The 17246-nt window shown below is 40.7% G+C and overlaps 2 long non-coding RNA genes across 12 annotated transcripts; both read left to right on the plus strand.

Moving 5' to 3' along the window:
- The first annotated feature begins 947 nt into the window (after positions 1-947).
- Positions 948-9321, plus strand: LOC127307952 (uncharacterized). 10 transcript variants are annotated; one of them, XR_011743539.1, is made up of 9 exons: positions 948-2543; positions 2616-2723; positions 2801-2866; positions 2989-3062; positions 3320-3382; positions 4737-4790; positions 4880-5708; positions 5794-5959; positions 6719-9321. It is a non-coding gene; the product is annotated as an uncharacterized lncRNA (long non-coding RNA). The 10 variants fall into 10 exon arrangements; XR_011743542.1 differs by having other exon boundaries at positions 2989-4790; positions 4880-4975; positions 5508-5708; XR_011743536.1 differs by having other exon boundaries at positions 2989-3382.
- Positions 9322-10466: 1145 nt separating this feature from the next.
- LOC127308000 (uncharacterized) lies at positions 10467-15721 on the plus strand. 2 transcript variants are annotated; one of them, XR_011743550.1, is made up of 9 exons: positions 10467-11012; positions 11317-11370; positions 11461-11520; positions 11960-12038; positions 12221-12723; positions 12815-12909; positions 13063-13103; positions 14648-14826; positions 15321-15721. It is a non-coding gene; the product is annotated as an uncharacterized lncRNA (long non-coding RNA). The 2 variants fall into 2 exon arrangements; XR_011743549.1 differs by lacking the exon at positions 11960-12038 and adding an exon at positions 11622-11697 and having other exon boundaries at positions 12221-12304; positions 12583-13103.
- The last annotated feature ends 1525 nt before the right edge of the window (positions 15722-17246 follow it).

Consider the following 17246-nt stretch of genomic DNA (forward strand, 5'->3'; position numbering starts at 1 on the left):
AGGGAGGGTCCCGCCGTAGTCGCTCTTGTGGCGCCAAAGAGTTTCATCGTCATTTATGTGCCTCCTCGCGCAGCGACAGAACCTCGCACGTCACCGGTAGACCAAGTGGCTCCTACATTTGGGGCAGCCAATCCCGTGAAGCCGAAGAGACAAGGTGGTCTGAGGCTCCTTGGAATACGAAACAAAGCAATAATTATTAGGGAAATCCTCCCGTAGTCAGTGGGAGCAGTTAGTAGGGAAATTAAACGTACTTGACCTCAGCAGTCACCGGTTGTGCTCCTCTGGACGGTGAAAACAGGGAAGAAAATAGCGGTAACATGGTGGAAACGAAAAAGTGGCGCCAAGTTTTTGAGATTAGAACGAAAAGCTCTAACATTGGCATTCCATCTAGTCTATAAATACTGAGAGGGGTGTGACTTACGCGTGCGTCGCGTGTGACTTAGACTTTGACTCTTGCTCGGAGAGGAGAGGAGAGGAGATAGGGCTTACTCCATCCTTCTTTTTGTTGATCTCATCGTTGCTGGCCATGGAATCTAAAGGTGTATATGATGCCCCCCATAGGGGGTCTCACAGCGCTTTGGATTTTCGGCCGTCAGATCGAGCTGACGTGGCGCGATCTCCGCCGTCGATTTCGTCCAGGGCGTGAGGCCCTCCCACAAACCCGCATTTTATCCATGGGTCGTGTGAAAGCCCGCTCGGCCCAGCCTCTCGCGTCGCGCGTGGCTGCAAGCTGAGGAAAAAGGGCAGTCGCTCCCCTTCTCCTCCCACGGCGCCGCTCGCCGCCCCTCTCCTTCTCCTCCCAGCGCGCCGCCGTCTTGGCCGCCGCGGCACGAGCAGGTGGTGGCCGGCGAGCAGCAACAGGAGGAGGTGCTGCTGCTACGTCTCCGGACGAGCAGGTGGTGGGCTGCGGGAGCACCGCCACCGAGCACTGGAGTAGGGCGAATCTAAAGGTATAATAGATGCAACCCCATAGGGGTCTCACAGCGATTTCAGCTTCTAGACCGTCGGATCTTGTCAGCAGTTGTCAGCCAGTGAATCTCGTCCGTTCCTTTTGGGCAGCAACCCGTCCTCTGGTTGGCTGCGTGGGCGTTTTCCCACTGGTTCCCCTCACTAGAGAAAGCCATGGAACGGTGCTGGTATACCCACTATGGCTGTATCTAGGTCCCACGTTCGGTTGGGTCCGCTCGCCAGTCGCTGCGTGTGGATTTTGGGTTAGTCGTGCCTAGCTTTGACCCGTGGAAAATATCTTCTCGCCAAGGGGTCATTTGGGTTTTTCGTCTCTCTACATCCTATCCCCACTCCGCCGATCTCCCCAATCCCCGTGTCCCGCAGCTCCCCCAATGCGCGCCTCCTCCAATCCCATCCTCCTCCAATTACCTCACGCCGCCGGCACCAGTTTGCCGCGCCGCCGCCGTCGGGAGGAAGCACTAGACTACCTTTCCCCCAACTCGCAGCAGCCGCCTGGCTCTCCCACATTCATCACCTCCCCTGATTTCTTCCTCCTCCTGGCCCAAACCATTAGCCTCCATGTTGCTGTTGCACTCGTCCCCGTCGAGCTCCGCCTCCTTCAGCTTGGTAAGGGATAAGGGAATCGGCCGTTGGAGAAGGATTCGGCGGTGCCATGGTGGGGATTCATGGCAACCTCACAGAGGCGGGAGCCGCTACCGGCGATGGAGAGGTGGAGCTCCACCGGCAATGGCATGTTCAGATCGTTAGCAGAAGGTTCGTCTCTCTCTCTCTCATAGGATCCCGTTTACCCTGCATCAGTTTGGAAAGAAAGACTCTGGTGGTCAACCTCGTGTAGATCTATGTGTGGATTTCCTGAATTGGTTTTGGTGTCCATCTGCTTGCTCCTCAGCACACTTAGCAGAGATCTATGGTGACCGACAAGGAGGAGAGGGACAGGACGGGGAAGAAGCCCCGCATCCTCAATGATGAAGAAAATGGGGAGGATGCAAAGATTGGCTTCATCCAAGAGCTGCAGGTTTCTCTCTCTCTGGATCCCCTTCTTCCTGATGAACCAACTTGGTGCAGATTGTTGTATCCTTGGCCGGGAAAGGAGATGTGTGAAGGTGCTTTTGCACATATTTGGGTTTGGCATGTGATTAGCTGTGTCCACTTCGACAGCAGTATGAGGAGTGAGGTGTGCAATTGCTCCTAGGTCCTAGCGGTTCAACTCAGAGAATTGCGGCTGCAACAGGCACGCCGAGCCTGATGGAGAGGGCTTGTTGTCGGATGATTTGGTTAGTGGGGTGGTCGACCAGCCTGGTGCCGAGAAGGCTCTACATATCATATCCTCTCCTACATCGTTCTTCATGGTGACGGTTGAAGAAGCAAAGGTGTCGGTTATGCTGCCAGTAGCAGCAGGTGAGTTGTTCTGCTGCCAGTAGCATCAGGTGGATCACTAGCGTTGCTGGTTTGGCTGGAGATGGCAGGGGCACGAGGAGGAGTGAGTGGTCGTGGCCAGCGTTCGGCCACTATCAGCGCAGGCGAAGGTGGAGCAATGGTGGAGATTGCGGCATTGCATGAAGTGAACTCTAAATGTATTTTCTATGAAATAATTCCTTTCTACATGAGTACTTTGCATACATGACCTAAAATAATACCTGTTGCAGGCTATTATGTGCCATCAGCCTTCTCATGCCCACCAGAATAGAAAGTTTGATGTTATCGTACAAACACAAGTTCCTCCATGTTGAAAGTTGCTTCAGGAAGGATAACAGGTTTGCTGCTAATTTTTCTCATCTATTGTACATTGCTGGTCTGCTGCAACTTTAATCATAATTTGGGTGCATTCCAGGTTTGCTATGAACTTTGTCAACAGTTAAATTCATGCCTATTGAACTTGCTTCATGAAAAATAGCAGGTTTGCTACTAATTCTGGTCTTCTTGGTGCATCACAGTTGTGTTGATTTTCTTAATGCATTGCAGGTTTGCTACCAAATTTCTAAAAAGAATTAATCCCTTTATGAATTACCATCCGTGCAGGTATTACCTGAAACTAGGGTATTCAGAGAACACCTAATATATATGTGGACCAGTACTTGTTCTGGTGATACAAGGTAAAGTTATTTTTCAGTAACCCTTTCAGAGTAGCTTTTATGCTTTTCTAAATATATGTGGACATCTAAAGAATCAGTGTTTTATATATTTCTTAGTTGTAATCGTGCATCATTGTATTTCAGTACCATAGTAATCAGTTTGTTGTTTAATTTTTGCTACATAAATATATGTTATATATATGACCTAGCGCTCGCAGATTATAAATTCAGAATCTTTTTGTACTGTTCATTCTCTTATCTTCTTCCAAGTTTTCCAGAAAAATAGTCTACTTTCATGTCTCGAAGGAGATACCCAAGCTTCCCAAGAAGGTTTCATAGAGGTGAGGTATTTGAACTAGAGATCTGATTATATGCTTTTATACAGTCCACAGCCAGTAGCAATGCAAGTTTTGTGTCTGCATTTTTTTTTCTATATTTCCATAGAGTTATACTTTAGTAGTGCGTCTGCCTTATGTGCCATTCAGTGTTGATGATCATAGTATGAAGAAAATGACAATTCTTTTAGTATGGATTAGTTAAATTAAACTCATAAGAATTTATTTCAAAACATGTCTGACAACATTTTTAGTAGCTGCTCGGTGCCTCCAAAGATAAACTCATATGAATTTATTTCCATTCACACAAGAAAATGAGGCATAATCTGTTTATCTTCATGTATGTAGGAAAAAAAACATGATTGCTTGATTGCATAATGTGTCTTTGCGAACAAATCTGTTACCATGTTATGCATGAAATTATTTGTAACTGCAGTTCAGATGTGATAGTACCAGGAGCACTTCCGTCAGTAATCACAAATGGTTTAGTTGTACTATTTATATGTTAAAAATCCTGTTCTATATCTTGCTTGCTCACTCTTTGGCTAGGCTCATTTTTTCCCTTGATATATAGATGCATGACTCTGCATAGAACTCATTACAGACCCTACTGTATCTTCCATAATTACTGCAGCCCATATACAAGGTCATGGATTTGTTGTCCATTATTTGACTATCTTGACATAGCATTAGATTCTAACGAATTATAATTGAATTTATGGTTTTCTCTGTTGCTAGGTCTGGGCAACCTATCTGATAAGTTATTTGAGGAAATGCCCATGAGAGATTAGAATGCGAGTATACACACTAATAATACTATGCTTTATATCAAGTTATCAACTATGTTTGCTCAAATGATCCAAGAAATGAATGAACAACTGGAATGCAAAATATTTGCTTGAAAGCAGTAGAATTTTAATAAATAATTTACCTCCTCTAGGTATAATCTAAATCACTGGTTTATAAAATGGTTAAAACCCAAAATCCAATATCAAAATTGGTTGGTGTGTAGCTTCATTATGTGCAACCTGATTGCTGTTCTACCATGGTGATGACGTGAAATAGACCACCTTTTACTAGGCTTTATTGTTCAATAGGTATACGTAAAAGGATATTAGTTTCTTGAGGCATTAATTCTTGCTGACAGTGGTGAGTTGAGAAAAGTAAGACATGTGGGCCATGAGCTCCAAGGTAATTTTGGGGGAATTTACAGTGTGTGAACCCCGCCCATTACTTATTGCAGTTATAGGCTATCTTTCTATGTAGGCTATTTTTGTGCCAGCTTTAAGCATTATTTCTCTTTGTGTTGTGCCTATAATGTGACAATATATGACACTCTACGGTCTCCACTATTATGCAGATCAGTGTCTTATTGGAAACAAATGCCCCTACAGAAAACTCAATTGGCAAATAGGCATATATTCTATTTTATGACTCCTTTCTCATTATATTTCAATTGTTTTTTTAACTGATCTACTCTTTTAACGTGGTTCCATTTTGTAGGTTCCGATAAATTTCTGTCTGCCATGTCTGTCTGTCTGCCGAGTGATATTGAAACTTGAATTTTCAAGTTTGGTGGTTCGGATTTTAGAATATGATGTGGGTGCTTATCAGTGATCTATGCCTTGAATCCGTAAAGCATATTGTTTGGCAAGTAAAACTGGGGATACTCCCATATTTTCTTAATTTTCATCCAATTATTTGTTGTATTCTAATGTAGTTTTGCAGATTGAGCTAGAATTAATAATCTATCACCAAACCTGAGTTCTGGAGCATGTTTGTTGCTAGCAAGACCAAAACATGATTCAAATGAAACTGTAAACTAACTTACAGATAACCTCCTTTATTTCTTCATCGCTTTGGAAACTCAAGTTGTAAGTGCATAGTTATTTACTCGGTGAAAGAAATTTAGGTCTTCCTTCAGATTTCTTTTTTGCTTTCTCACTAATTATGTCATGACTTACATCATGGTACTTCTGCTAGGTCTTCTAGGACCAAATCTACATTACATTATTTACAAGTGGCTGTTAATTAATATCGTGTACGACTGTGCTGAGTCTAAATTATAGTCAGATCCAAATGCATTGTTTCTTGTTACCGTTCTGATGCCCCTGTTTTTTACGGCTTGCAGACATTATAATTTCATTGGTTTACCCCATTAGGAGTTCTTGATTTGGCAAAAGTACTGTTTGGTCCTTCTCTTGTATTCATGTGACCTGGTACGTTATCCATCGAACAGCAACATCAAAGATGTCCAGGATTCATCCGTGCCGAGAGCTCTCCTCCTGGTTTGATCTGGAGAGGTATTTTTTCAAAATGGGAATCTAGAGAGGTAACTTGCATACTATGTACATTTTCTCATGCTTATATGTAATAAATCGGTTTATTTCTTAAGGTTTTCTTAATTGTCATGTCAGCTTGGTTCAACTGTAATTGATGATCCAAATGAACCACCCACATCATCTACCACAGCTTCAACAGATAAGAGGTGATAAGATTGGGCGAGATAGAAGAGATCATGAGAAACATGATGAATATTACTGCGCCGCTCTTCACCTTCAACTGCGACCTCGCTGAACTCAGGTGCCTCTACTATCTTATATGCATTGTCTGTTGAAGCAATTTCAAATATGGATCACTTCCTTGATGTACCCGTGTTTAAATTTTAGTTGTCTATTGGGAGCAGAACCCCAGTATTTTTCACCGTAGTGGCAGATTGTTTGATTCTTTGTTCAAGAGGTGATATTTTGTAAGCAAGACGCCCAGCCCTTTGTTTTCTTACTGGCTGTTAAGTTTGGTCAATTTTGGCAGTAATGTCATACGCTAGGACCAACTATTTCTGCACCTCACGGACCGCTCTAGGATTCTTATCTTCACTACTATGAAGATGCGGATGTGGTACAGCAAACTACAACGGCATATTGTATCAATGGAACTGCCGTTTGAATTCGCCAATCGATATTTTATTTTTAAAAAGGCCATGCTATCTATATTCACACAAAAAGTTACGCCATAGTTCATATATATGAGTGTGGCACTACAGTTTCTGCAATTGATGTTCCAGTTCGAACTTTTTCGCTTGGGAGAAGGGCTATAAACAAGGAACGAGTTATACTGATTTAGGCCAAATGTTTTCTTCATTAAAATTTATCTTTTTATTGTGTTTTTTTTTCTTTGAAAGAATATATGTAGCTAAGGAAAATATTATATTGCATATACGACATGCTTGCTATGTCCGTATCTTTGTAAATTCAACAAAGTTCTTTGATATAAAGATGATATTGATGTGTGGTGTGTCTTCATGTCCTGTGCTAATTCAGGTTTTCTATCAAACATTTGTAGACGCATGCCGCTGTCGCAGAAAGCTCAGGCTCAGCAAGATGCGCAGGGCAAGAAGACCTAGGTTAGGAGCATGTATGTTATCCTGAGATGCTTTAGGCATATCTTTTTATCCTCATACCTAGACTGTAAAGAAAAATCTAAATGCTTAAAGCGGTCTCAAAAGAACCTTGCAAATATTACGCAAGCTATCACGGAAGATGATGCTTTCCTAGCGGTTATATGCTCATTAGGTTGTCTCTGTATGCTTCCTACAAGTTATAAAAAAATAATAAAGTTCTGCAACCGCTGATTTACTAATTGGCCTTTGCAAGTTCGCATACGCTGGCATTCCGTTGTTTTTTTCTTCAAGGCTATTATATACTATGTGCCATGCTCTAAAATAGATACTTTCTCCAATCTAAATTAATTGACTCAACTTTATTTAGATACAAATGTATCTAGACATGCTTGTTGACTAGATACATCTGTGTTAGACAAAATTAAATCAATTAATATGAATCAAAGAAAATATTAAAATTGTTATCTTTACCGTCTGTTTTGTTTCAACTTCACGTCTTATAGAGTTTCACCATGGGGGAAGGCAGTGAAAAAATCAACGGCTCGGATCGGCTGGTAGATGAATTCGATGTAAAGTAATATGTTTATGCAATTATACTTTTTATGTATGTTTTATCTTTGAGGAGTCTAAAAATGTATTTATATTATGTGGAGGCAAATTTTCTTTTGATATTCTCACTTCCACAGCTGATTGGAACTCATGGTCTCACCTGTTTATCTATTGGCCATGGTGAACCCGATTCGGATCATCCGACTGTTTTATGCAACTTTGTTGCATGCAGCCCTGTTATCAAACCTTGACTCAATTTATGTAGATTGTACTTAGAAATTCCATCATTATGTTATGGACTTAGGAGTTAGGACAGCATTAGTATTAGATGAACAATACCTGTTTTTATCCATTTATGTTGAAATCTATGCTACAACATTAAATTTATACACCCTCCATCAGACGTCTTCAGAAGATAGTGTCAAATAACCTAACTCCAAAATGCAGTTACATGTACACTCAGTGGCAACCTTGACCTACACAACTTGACACATACCAAGACTTGAAGCTAACTAGAGTTAGATTTTGTGTGGACACTTTGCCAAATTGATTAAGTTCTTTTGAAGAGAACTGAAACAATTCCAAGTCAGCGTTAGAAATACCAGTCAGATGAGTAACTAAAATAAGCAATATATCAAACTCTATCGTCCTTTTAAGATTGTATCTTGCATATACAGAATAAGTTGAGTCAAAGGGTAATGCACATCGGTCCAATGACCCATGTCATTTTTTAACCTTTCATTTGTTGATCTCCTGTTCCGGAGTCAAAATTACCACTCCAGGGATGCCCTTGCAGCCAAATATTTATTTAATAAATGATGCGTGTATTTTGATTGGGTCACTGCGGTTGTTCATGGTCTGTAGCTGTGCAATGACCTTTATGATTCAATGTAACAATTCAGCCATGTACTTCTTGGCTTACAGCATAAGGAATTATTTAGGCAGCTCTAGAGTTTGGCATGCTCCATCATTTTGAATTATTTACCATCAGTCTTTGGTCATGTGTTTACAGAAGAAGAGCAATCATAGATCCTTTATGTTCTTAAGTAAGTATATTAATCTATCTTCCTACATATTTTTTTAGTGAATCCTTGTTGCATAATACTGGTAACATATATGGTTTGTATGAACTGACAAAAGATTGTGAAATTATCTTTCTGCTCTAGGTTCAGTGAACTGCACATTAGTGTGTCGTGGAAGAGCAATGTGCTTTGCTCTAAATTTGTACGGCTGATGCTATATGAAATATATTTCTCTACATTCTATATGTCTACTTATTTGCCCGAGTACTTATTTTCCATGTTATATTAATGATGTTTAACATAGTGTTTTACCATCCATTTGTGAGCTGATAATTCTTCTGTGTATCCAGTAAACTGAAACGGATAAGTGTTTGTGCTTCATTTGATGTTTCCTTATCATTATGCTTAATGTAGTGTTTTCTTATCATATTTAATGTGGTGTTTTCTTATCATCATATTTAATGTAGGTATCGCAGTCCAAGGGAGTTTGCAAAATGTTGTCAAGTTAGCTTGCCACTACCAACACCGGAACTCACTCTGTTAGGCTCTTTGACCGTGCAGTTGTGCTTCTTTGGAAACTCCATATTAGCAATGTCACTGGCATCTTATCTGATTCCTGCAAGAGGCCTTTTTTCTTATAGACTATCATGTTGTTCTGGGGAAAATCTGAACATACTCTTCACAGCATATAGAGGAAATGCCCGTTGCATGGTCTAAGGGAAGTGACCCTGGTGAAATTTTTATTTCGTGTAGATGACATGCTTGCTGAAATTATACTTTTTTTCCTCCGGTCGGTGAAAGTCTATACATTTCAAACAGACCAGTTCACAATTCTTTTCCATCACTTTACAAAACAATCGTCCAAGTGAATTAGTGTAAGCTACTTTGTCTTGGAACAATTTTATTTCTACTGTAGTACATTTCTCTGTTTCCTACACGGTTGCTTAATATGTTCTCTATTTCACACACATACGTCCCAGCACGTGGTTGCACATAACATCTCCATTGTATTTGCTGACTAATGAATGATTTGTATGAATGCTCAACATGGTGTTTGACCATTTTGGTTATTATAAAGTGTTCTACAAACCGTTAATCAGTACGAATGACTGGGGCGTGCTCCAACCCAACCAGGTGATAGAGGTCATCATTGTCTCCCATGTTCGCAGTGAGAAGGGTACTCCGTATTTGGATCAGAAGCTTGCATCCAGAAGATATTTAGGAGAACTTAATTCCAAGCTGCGCTGTGCATGTCAAATGCAACATCATTTTGAGTTACACCCTATTTATAATTAGAGACCAAACATTAAACGAAATAATCAGCTCAACTCTAACTAAGAAGGGACTGTAAAAAAAAAACTAACAAAGAAGTATACATGTTCCAGCAAGAGAGAACAATCATGCAACAACCAGGTTTTAAAATACATGCTAACTACCTTCCGTATGTTTCTTATGAACTAACCATGCCATTCGTGATTTCGTGTGTTTTATCCTAATTTCATCTGTTTGACCTTGTTCTGTGAAACCTAAAAAAAATGTATTATCATTACCTGCCTGATTTTTATCATTATCAAACTAACTGTAAATTGGTGTGAATTCTAAGGGGTCGTGCGCCAAGGCGCACATCTAAATCTAGTCTAAAGGTGTATATGATGCCCCCATAGGGAGCCTCACAGGCGTTTGGATTTTCAGCCGTCCGATCGAGCTGACGTGGCGCGATCTCAGCCGGCCGTTCGTCTAGGACGCTGAGGCCCTCCCGCAGACCCACTTTTTATCCATGGGTCACTAAAAAACCCGTCCGGCCCGGAAGGTCGCGCCTGACTCTCGTCCGCTGGAAAACCTAGTGCGCCGCCTCCAGCTCCTGCGATTCTCCCTCTCCTCCATCTTCTCTTTCGGCTTTCCCTCCCAGTCCACTCCGCTGGAGTAGCGCCGCCGGTGGAGTGCGGGCTGCCGGCGAGCCGGCGAACAGCGCAGCGGCCAGCCCTCAGCGAGAGCGCCGCCGCCGATGGAGCGCGAGAACACCGATGGAGCGCGAGAACCAGCCGAGCGCGCGCGGGTGGCGCCGCCGGCGGAGCGCCGTCGGCCGGTGGAGCGCCGGCCGCCTAGCCGCAGGTACTCCCTATGTCCTCCACCCTCCTCAGCCCCACCTATTCTTCTCTTTGTATCCTCCGGCAGGCTCCGCCTCCTCCAGCCGCTTACTTTTTCCCTAGGCACGGGAGCAGAAGGTGGAGTAGGTGTTGATGTGTAGTCGCAGAGATTCCCAGTAGGTGCAGCCAATCGATGCCCAGCCCCGAGCGTCCAATCCCCTCCCCTTCGCGTCCTCCCCATGCCCATCCTGCTTGGCCGCCGCCGCCATCGCTGCCGCTCGCGCCCAGCTACTGATCTTCTCCATGGCTCGAAGAAAGAGATGCTACGAGCAGCAAGGCAATTTGGCTGGAGCAGATGGAGCACGACGTGTGGAAGCTAGCAGGAAAGATGAATACCGATGGGGGCTCTTCCTCCACCGCCGCCCTCCTCCCCCTTGCCGCCGAGATCGTGCCGCCACAGCAGCTCGCGGGTGAGACGTAACTCAGCAGTGCGTGGCTTCGGTTTGGCCGGAAAGACGCCGGCCAACAGAACAACGGCCGGCCCTCCTCTGCCTCTTCATTTTTTCGGAGACCTACAGGTTATTTCTCTTCTCTCCTAGATCTCTCTATCCTCGAGGCTGAGCTAAAAGTGGAGATGTAGCCCCTAGAACATATCATCTTAGTTTGTCCAGATCTATTTTTATGTGCGCGTGCAAAGTGTTTGACGAAAATCCTAGCTAAGACTAATGTTGGTAATACCTTAGATGCATCTAGCCGGTTGCAGTTTTGTAGTTAAGGTACCATGATGTTAAGGAGAGAGATTTATATGCGCTTAAGTTGGTTACTTCTATCCGATTTCACTGACCGATCAACGTATTGTTCTTTGTTGCTTGGTTCTGCTAGGCATGGAGCACATGAATGATTGAGCAAAGAAACATGTCCATGTAATGACCAAAGGCGAGAAATTATCTGAGTTTTTGTGTAAAGATGGTCTGACAAAGCAGTTATGCCCTCTCTTTAATTCGAATTATTTTGTTTGATGTGCAGCTTCTGTTTTCTAGAGATTTCCCCCCTTCGACTATTGTGGAAATGTTTTGTGCACGCAAGGTATCCATCCTCTTTCTTATATTCTCTAAATTGCTACAATGTTTTCAGAACTTATAGACCATAACATGGTGGAGACACATAACAGGAATGTTTGTTTACAGATCTTCAATAACAGTTCAAAGCTTGGATGAAGTTTTATGTATATTATGATAGGAAGGTGCTTCAACGAATTATTAGGTCTGCATTTTTGTGGAACTCATCTTACTTCTGCTCCATTTATTTGACTACTTCCTTTGATTTGCTTGTGTGCACATAATTGGTACTCCACTCTTTTCTGAAATGGTTGCCCGTCATTTTTTTTGGTTAAGGTTGTTTGTATGCTTCTTTCAACCAATAGTTGGCATATAGCCTCCCTTTCTTTATGACACCATTTTTGTGCTTTCGCTTGGTTATGGGGCTTTATATGCAATTATAGTCAATTTTATTATGGTGGCAGTAGGTACTCCAAATACCTTTTGTGCTGGTTAAGAGCAGGGCCAACAGTGTATTTAGAACATCTGCGCGCATATTATCCTTAGGTAAGAATAGGATGTATCTGGTTATTTTCAGCTATGACGAATAATTAAAATTGAGCACTTTCTTGAGTTTATGGAGCTGAGGCATTTGTGTCTCTTATGAATCTGATGGGCTTATTTTCTAATGAATATTTTAGAAATTACATCTCACGGCAATATACTCATATCTATAAATTTTATGTCAGGAGCATACAGGCGAGACAACATCACTTAATGCCCTCCAACAACTAATGCAGAAGCTTACAGGCCTTGGATTTGGAAACGACAAGGTATTAATACAATGCTTACTATCCATGTGCATATCATCAATGTAATATTACAATGTATGTTGATGTTTTGAGGAAATGAAGACTGGGGTTTCCTACACGTTGTCAAGCCGAGTTTAGATCTGCTAATGTACATGCTGACATGAAAATTGAAATATACCTGGAGATTTATTAATATTAATTTAAGATATTAATCTGCTGCATAGTTAGAGTTTCATCGCGTATGGTCAATAGTTGGCCTGACGAGTGTAACTTTTGGCTTCAAATTGTTACTTTGTTAGGCCCTGCATTCAAGTGGTGGAATTCACACATGTAAAGTGATGGATCCTCTTAGTTCTTCCATATAAAGGCGTGTGATGGTTGGTCTGCCTGTCTCGCAGCGCTTTGCATTCTCTAGAACCTGATACCAGCTATAAGTCAGTGTAGGACCTCTCTTCTAATTGACATGCCCTGTAACTCCTTTTGTTGATGCAATCTAAAAGATTATTTACAAGGTTTTGTTTCCTGATGAAGTGCACTCAATTATCAGTCTAAGAGAGATCTGGATATCATAGAGGGTTATTGTTGATCCATGGATACAGTCCAACATCCATGATTAAAAGAGAATGGTAAGGTTTCGACTTCAGTTACACAAATCTCATTTGCCTTTCTCGGGTAGGTTTGTTGGTGCTGGGCACCATTCTTTTTCCTACTTACTCTGGCTTGGCTACAGCTTGCAACACATCTATTTTTCTGGTTGTTGACGTATTACACTAATGCAGTTGTTCCTTTACGGTGTGTGGGAGACGCTACAGTCTATCAGGTGTGTGTCCTTCCCGCAAAAAGAAGCACGTACCTATTTGATCTATGAAAGAAAGCACATTACCTGCTCCCCATTTTTTAGTGCAAAGGTTGCCTCGATCAAGGGGATTTGTCAAAACAATGTCTATGCTGAAATAGGACCTGGTTTGCTAATCCGTATACTATATAGCATAGATGAATCATCCCCCGTTGATCACAGTCTTTAACCTTGCTTCTGTAATATGACAAGCTACGCCTGTCAATAGTGAGATAGCTATCTCTCTTAGTAGTTGCCTAGATATTTTAATTAATTACATGAAGCCAACTTTGCTTGTTCGAAGATGTGTTAGAATAAGGTTTCCTCTTAAATATAGCTTATTATCCATCTATTTGATTTTCTGCAATCTTTTTAATCTATGGTTAAGCAATCTATGGTTGAGCAGAGATAAGAAAATATCAGAATTGAGTTGTTTCAAATTAGCCCATGTCATGGCTTCACCTCGCTTTCCCATGAAAGTGAGACACCTCTGTCAGTTCTAAGTTCTATATTAGACCTGATTTGACATTTGGGACATTGTCAGTGACAAGAATGTCCTCCTTAGTGAAGTGTGTCCCAAGTAGGAAATCAGCTCGTTGTTGTGACTAATTGCAAGCTCTCCAACATATCCACTCTAAAATATATCATAGCAGTTGCCTTCGTGTAGAAAGAATTATAAATAATGTATTTATGTACTTTTGGCATGCAGTTGTATCAATATTCCTCTCCTTTAGATATATGATTTACACATTTACTGTTTAATTTTACCTACTCTAGCCTTAAATTCTAATCTTGTGGGATCACAAATTTATATTGGACTGCCTCTTTATTTAGTCTTCAAGTAGCGGCAACTCTCCTTAGTATATAGTACAAGTGTGTTTGCTTCTTATGTCCCTGACAAGTGTTTGGTTGATTACTAATGGATATAGCTAATTTTCTCTTTTTCAACACCCCTACTTAGTCCCATAGTCCTCTCCCTTCTTGTACATCAGTGTATTTTATTTGAGCGTTTTCCCCTCTCTTTGCCTTAGATAAGGAGATAAGCTAGATGTAGATGTGGAGATACAAAGACAGAACCATAAGCTCGATGACACTATTGGATTTAAGTTATACTTTGAATGCTTCTTTCCATTTTGTTATGCATATGCACAATGATTGAAGTTCCCAGATCCATAATGATTTACCGTTGTTTTTAGGATTTACGATGCAATGAGATGTAATTAGAAAATTAGTTTGTTGAAATTATCTACATCTCCACTCTATACAAACTAGACCCAGTACTTGCAGCTAGGAAATGAGTTACTTGATGCATGTGTTAGTCCGAAGGTTTGTATTCCGGGTTGAGCACTTCATCTCAACAACTCAAGGCAAAGGCTTATGGCTTTATGCACTTTGTTACCACCTGCAGGTTAGAAGAGGTTCAGATTGTGTGCACTAAGACATAATCAAGTCGTTTTTTTTTTTGAATGCTTTCTTTGTCAAGTGCAAATACTTGCTCTTCATGACATTTCGTCCATGTCTATTTACAGGAGGTAGAAACTAAATTTTTTAAGGAAGATAATTGATACCTTCAGTGGCACACTTGGAGTATGAAAATGCCTCATTTGGATCTATGCCCCTCCGTTACTGCCCAACAGCTGGTGAATTTTTTGTTTTAAGGAGGACCGGTACTGCGTTCACCAATATATGTTCTACCTCCATGTGTCCGGTAACTGTCAATCAAGGCAATTAAATTAATCCTATTGATAAATTTTACTCTCTGTTCACACAAATAAGACCCATATTCGAATGGTGTGCCATGAGGTATTGGCAAAAAATTATTGAATTTAATGATTACTCACTAAAAATGTATTGCCAAAAAAGGAAGAATTTCATTGGACCAAACTTATTGAAACCTTTATCTGTCATGGAGTAAGGTTTCTGGTTCTACAGTGTTGAGTATAACTTGACCGTTGTCATTTTTGTCCTTCGTTAGCGCTTAGCTATGCCTGTGATGTCTTTGCTAGCTATTCTGATTCATGATCAAGTCATATAATTAGTTTTACTTTCACAGATGGTCTAAATAGATAAATCTTCATATTGTTTTCTGTTGCAAGGAGTGTTCTTTCTTCTAGGACAAGATATAAGCAAGTTAGGACAATTTCTATAACGTGTATGCAAGCTGTAACTGAAGTTTATCTGTTCATTGCTTTTATTTTGCAGATCTTGCAGCAGGGAAAGGAACGGACCATGCATCATTAGTTCCCTAATACATTTTAAATTGTTTTATGGTGTAACATGTGTCATTATGATATATTATATCTTACAAATAGGCATAGGTGACGTGCTCCATTGACAACAATTGATTCACTATAATAATGTTGCAGATGAGCTTTGCAGCAATATTACCTAAATATAGCATGCAGTTTTTCATACTGCCATTGCACAATGCCATTGAATTGCTCTTCCTTTTTGTGTTTATCTATATATGTATTATGTTGCCTCATACAACTCACACAATCAGATTATGATGAGAAAGAATCTCCTCGATCCAAATGAATTATTCACACAATAGAAACTGGTGCGAGAGCCACGGGATCGTGCGCCAAGGATTAAGATTTGAACTCATGCATACTATCTATGCATCCGAGATTCAGGTGAACCAGAACAGTCTAAGCCTCACTCTATCAGACTTACAGTGTAGATCAGTTTATGATGTACATATTTTAGTATTAGACTGAAATAGCCTGTCAGGATATCATAAGCATAGGATTTATCTTTCTGCAAGTTGTTCTTACATCCTATCAAAGACTGAGATGACGAGGATCAAAGGGTATCAATGTATTTTTAATTTCCCCACTATTATTTATTTGGGGTTAGCTATAGTTCTGTTTCTGGAGAAAAATAATGCGTTGCTGTCTTCTGCTGGTTGATCTGAACAAGGTACAATAGTTTGTGTAAGATGCATCCTTTTTTTCTCAAATATTTAATGTTTGGGAATACGTCGAGCTTTTCTTACTTTCTGGTTCTGTTATTGTTAATGTTAAAAGGAACTTACATCATCATCTAGGGATATCAGATTTGTGGGAATAAGTGAGATTTCAAATGAAGTTACCTTCAATAGATACCATCATATAAACTTTTTTGGATATCAGTAAAACCCATAACTATATGGACATTGTGTTGCTCTTTTCCAAGTTTGAGTCTTTCCTTATATTTATTTAAATATTTGTGCCATCGACTTGTTCATTCAGATGCATGTTTTTTAGATTATGCATAAAATCTGAAGTCTAAAAAGATAACACATTATAATACTATACGGGCATATGCATTGTTCTTGGCTGACCTTTTTCTTTTAAAAGCTCACCCATGTCCTGTTGGACATCATCCATGCAATGTTTTGATGCATTCTCTGTACTTGACACTAACCACACAATCATCATTTAGTAGCATTTTCTTTTTCCTTGACTTCATTCAGAATAGCCTGCAACTGTTTTTACTACTGTACAAAATCACGACCCTTCAATAGAAGCAAATCTAAAACAAGAGAAGATGTGAGGCACCGGTTTTTATGGCATCATCATGGTGCGCTGGAAATAAAAACATAATTGATCATTTCTGTCTTTCCATGTCTAATTTTCATTCTAAGAGTATTCTACAGGAGAAAAATTCTAGCTTGGATAGGCAGCTGGAAGATGCTAAGACTAATATGCAAGAGATCATTCTGTTACAAGAATAGAAGGAACACGCCCTTTATTATTTAAAAAATTCAAATGCTTCAGTCAAGAGCCTTGAATGTGAGTTAGAGCAGCAAAGAGAAAACAACTATATTCTACAGCCTACCAATGAAGATCTGCAGAAGAGTAACTCTGACCTGAAAAAACGATCTGAAGAGGCCATGGTTAGTTTACATGCTGAAATTGTAGCATTTCAAGACAAGATAAAACCCTCTTAGAGTTGCAGCAGTATGTGGTTTCAATTGAGAATCTTAGAATTGAGGAGCAACTTGCTGATGAAGACAAGAAGAATAGCAATGCTAGCTTGAATAAGAGATGGGAGGAATCAAGGAGCAGATTGCTTGAGAAAATTGTAACACTACGTGAAGAGAAGGACACAGCTCTGTCAGACTTACAACAGTCTCACGCTTCC

Source organism: Lolium perenne, chromosome 1, assembly GCF_019359855.2.
Source record: "Lolium perenne isolate Kyuss_39 chromosome 1, Kyuss_2.0, whole genome shotgun sequence".
Classification (NCBI taxonomy): domain Eukaryota; kingdom Viridiplantae; phylum Streptophyta; class Magnoliopsida; order Poales; family Poaceae; genus Lolium; species Lolium perenne.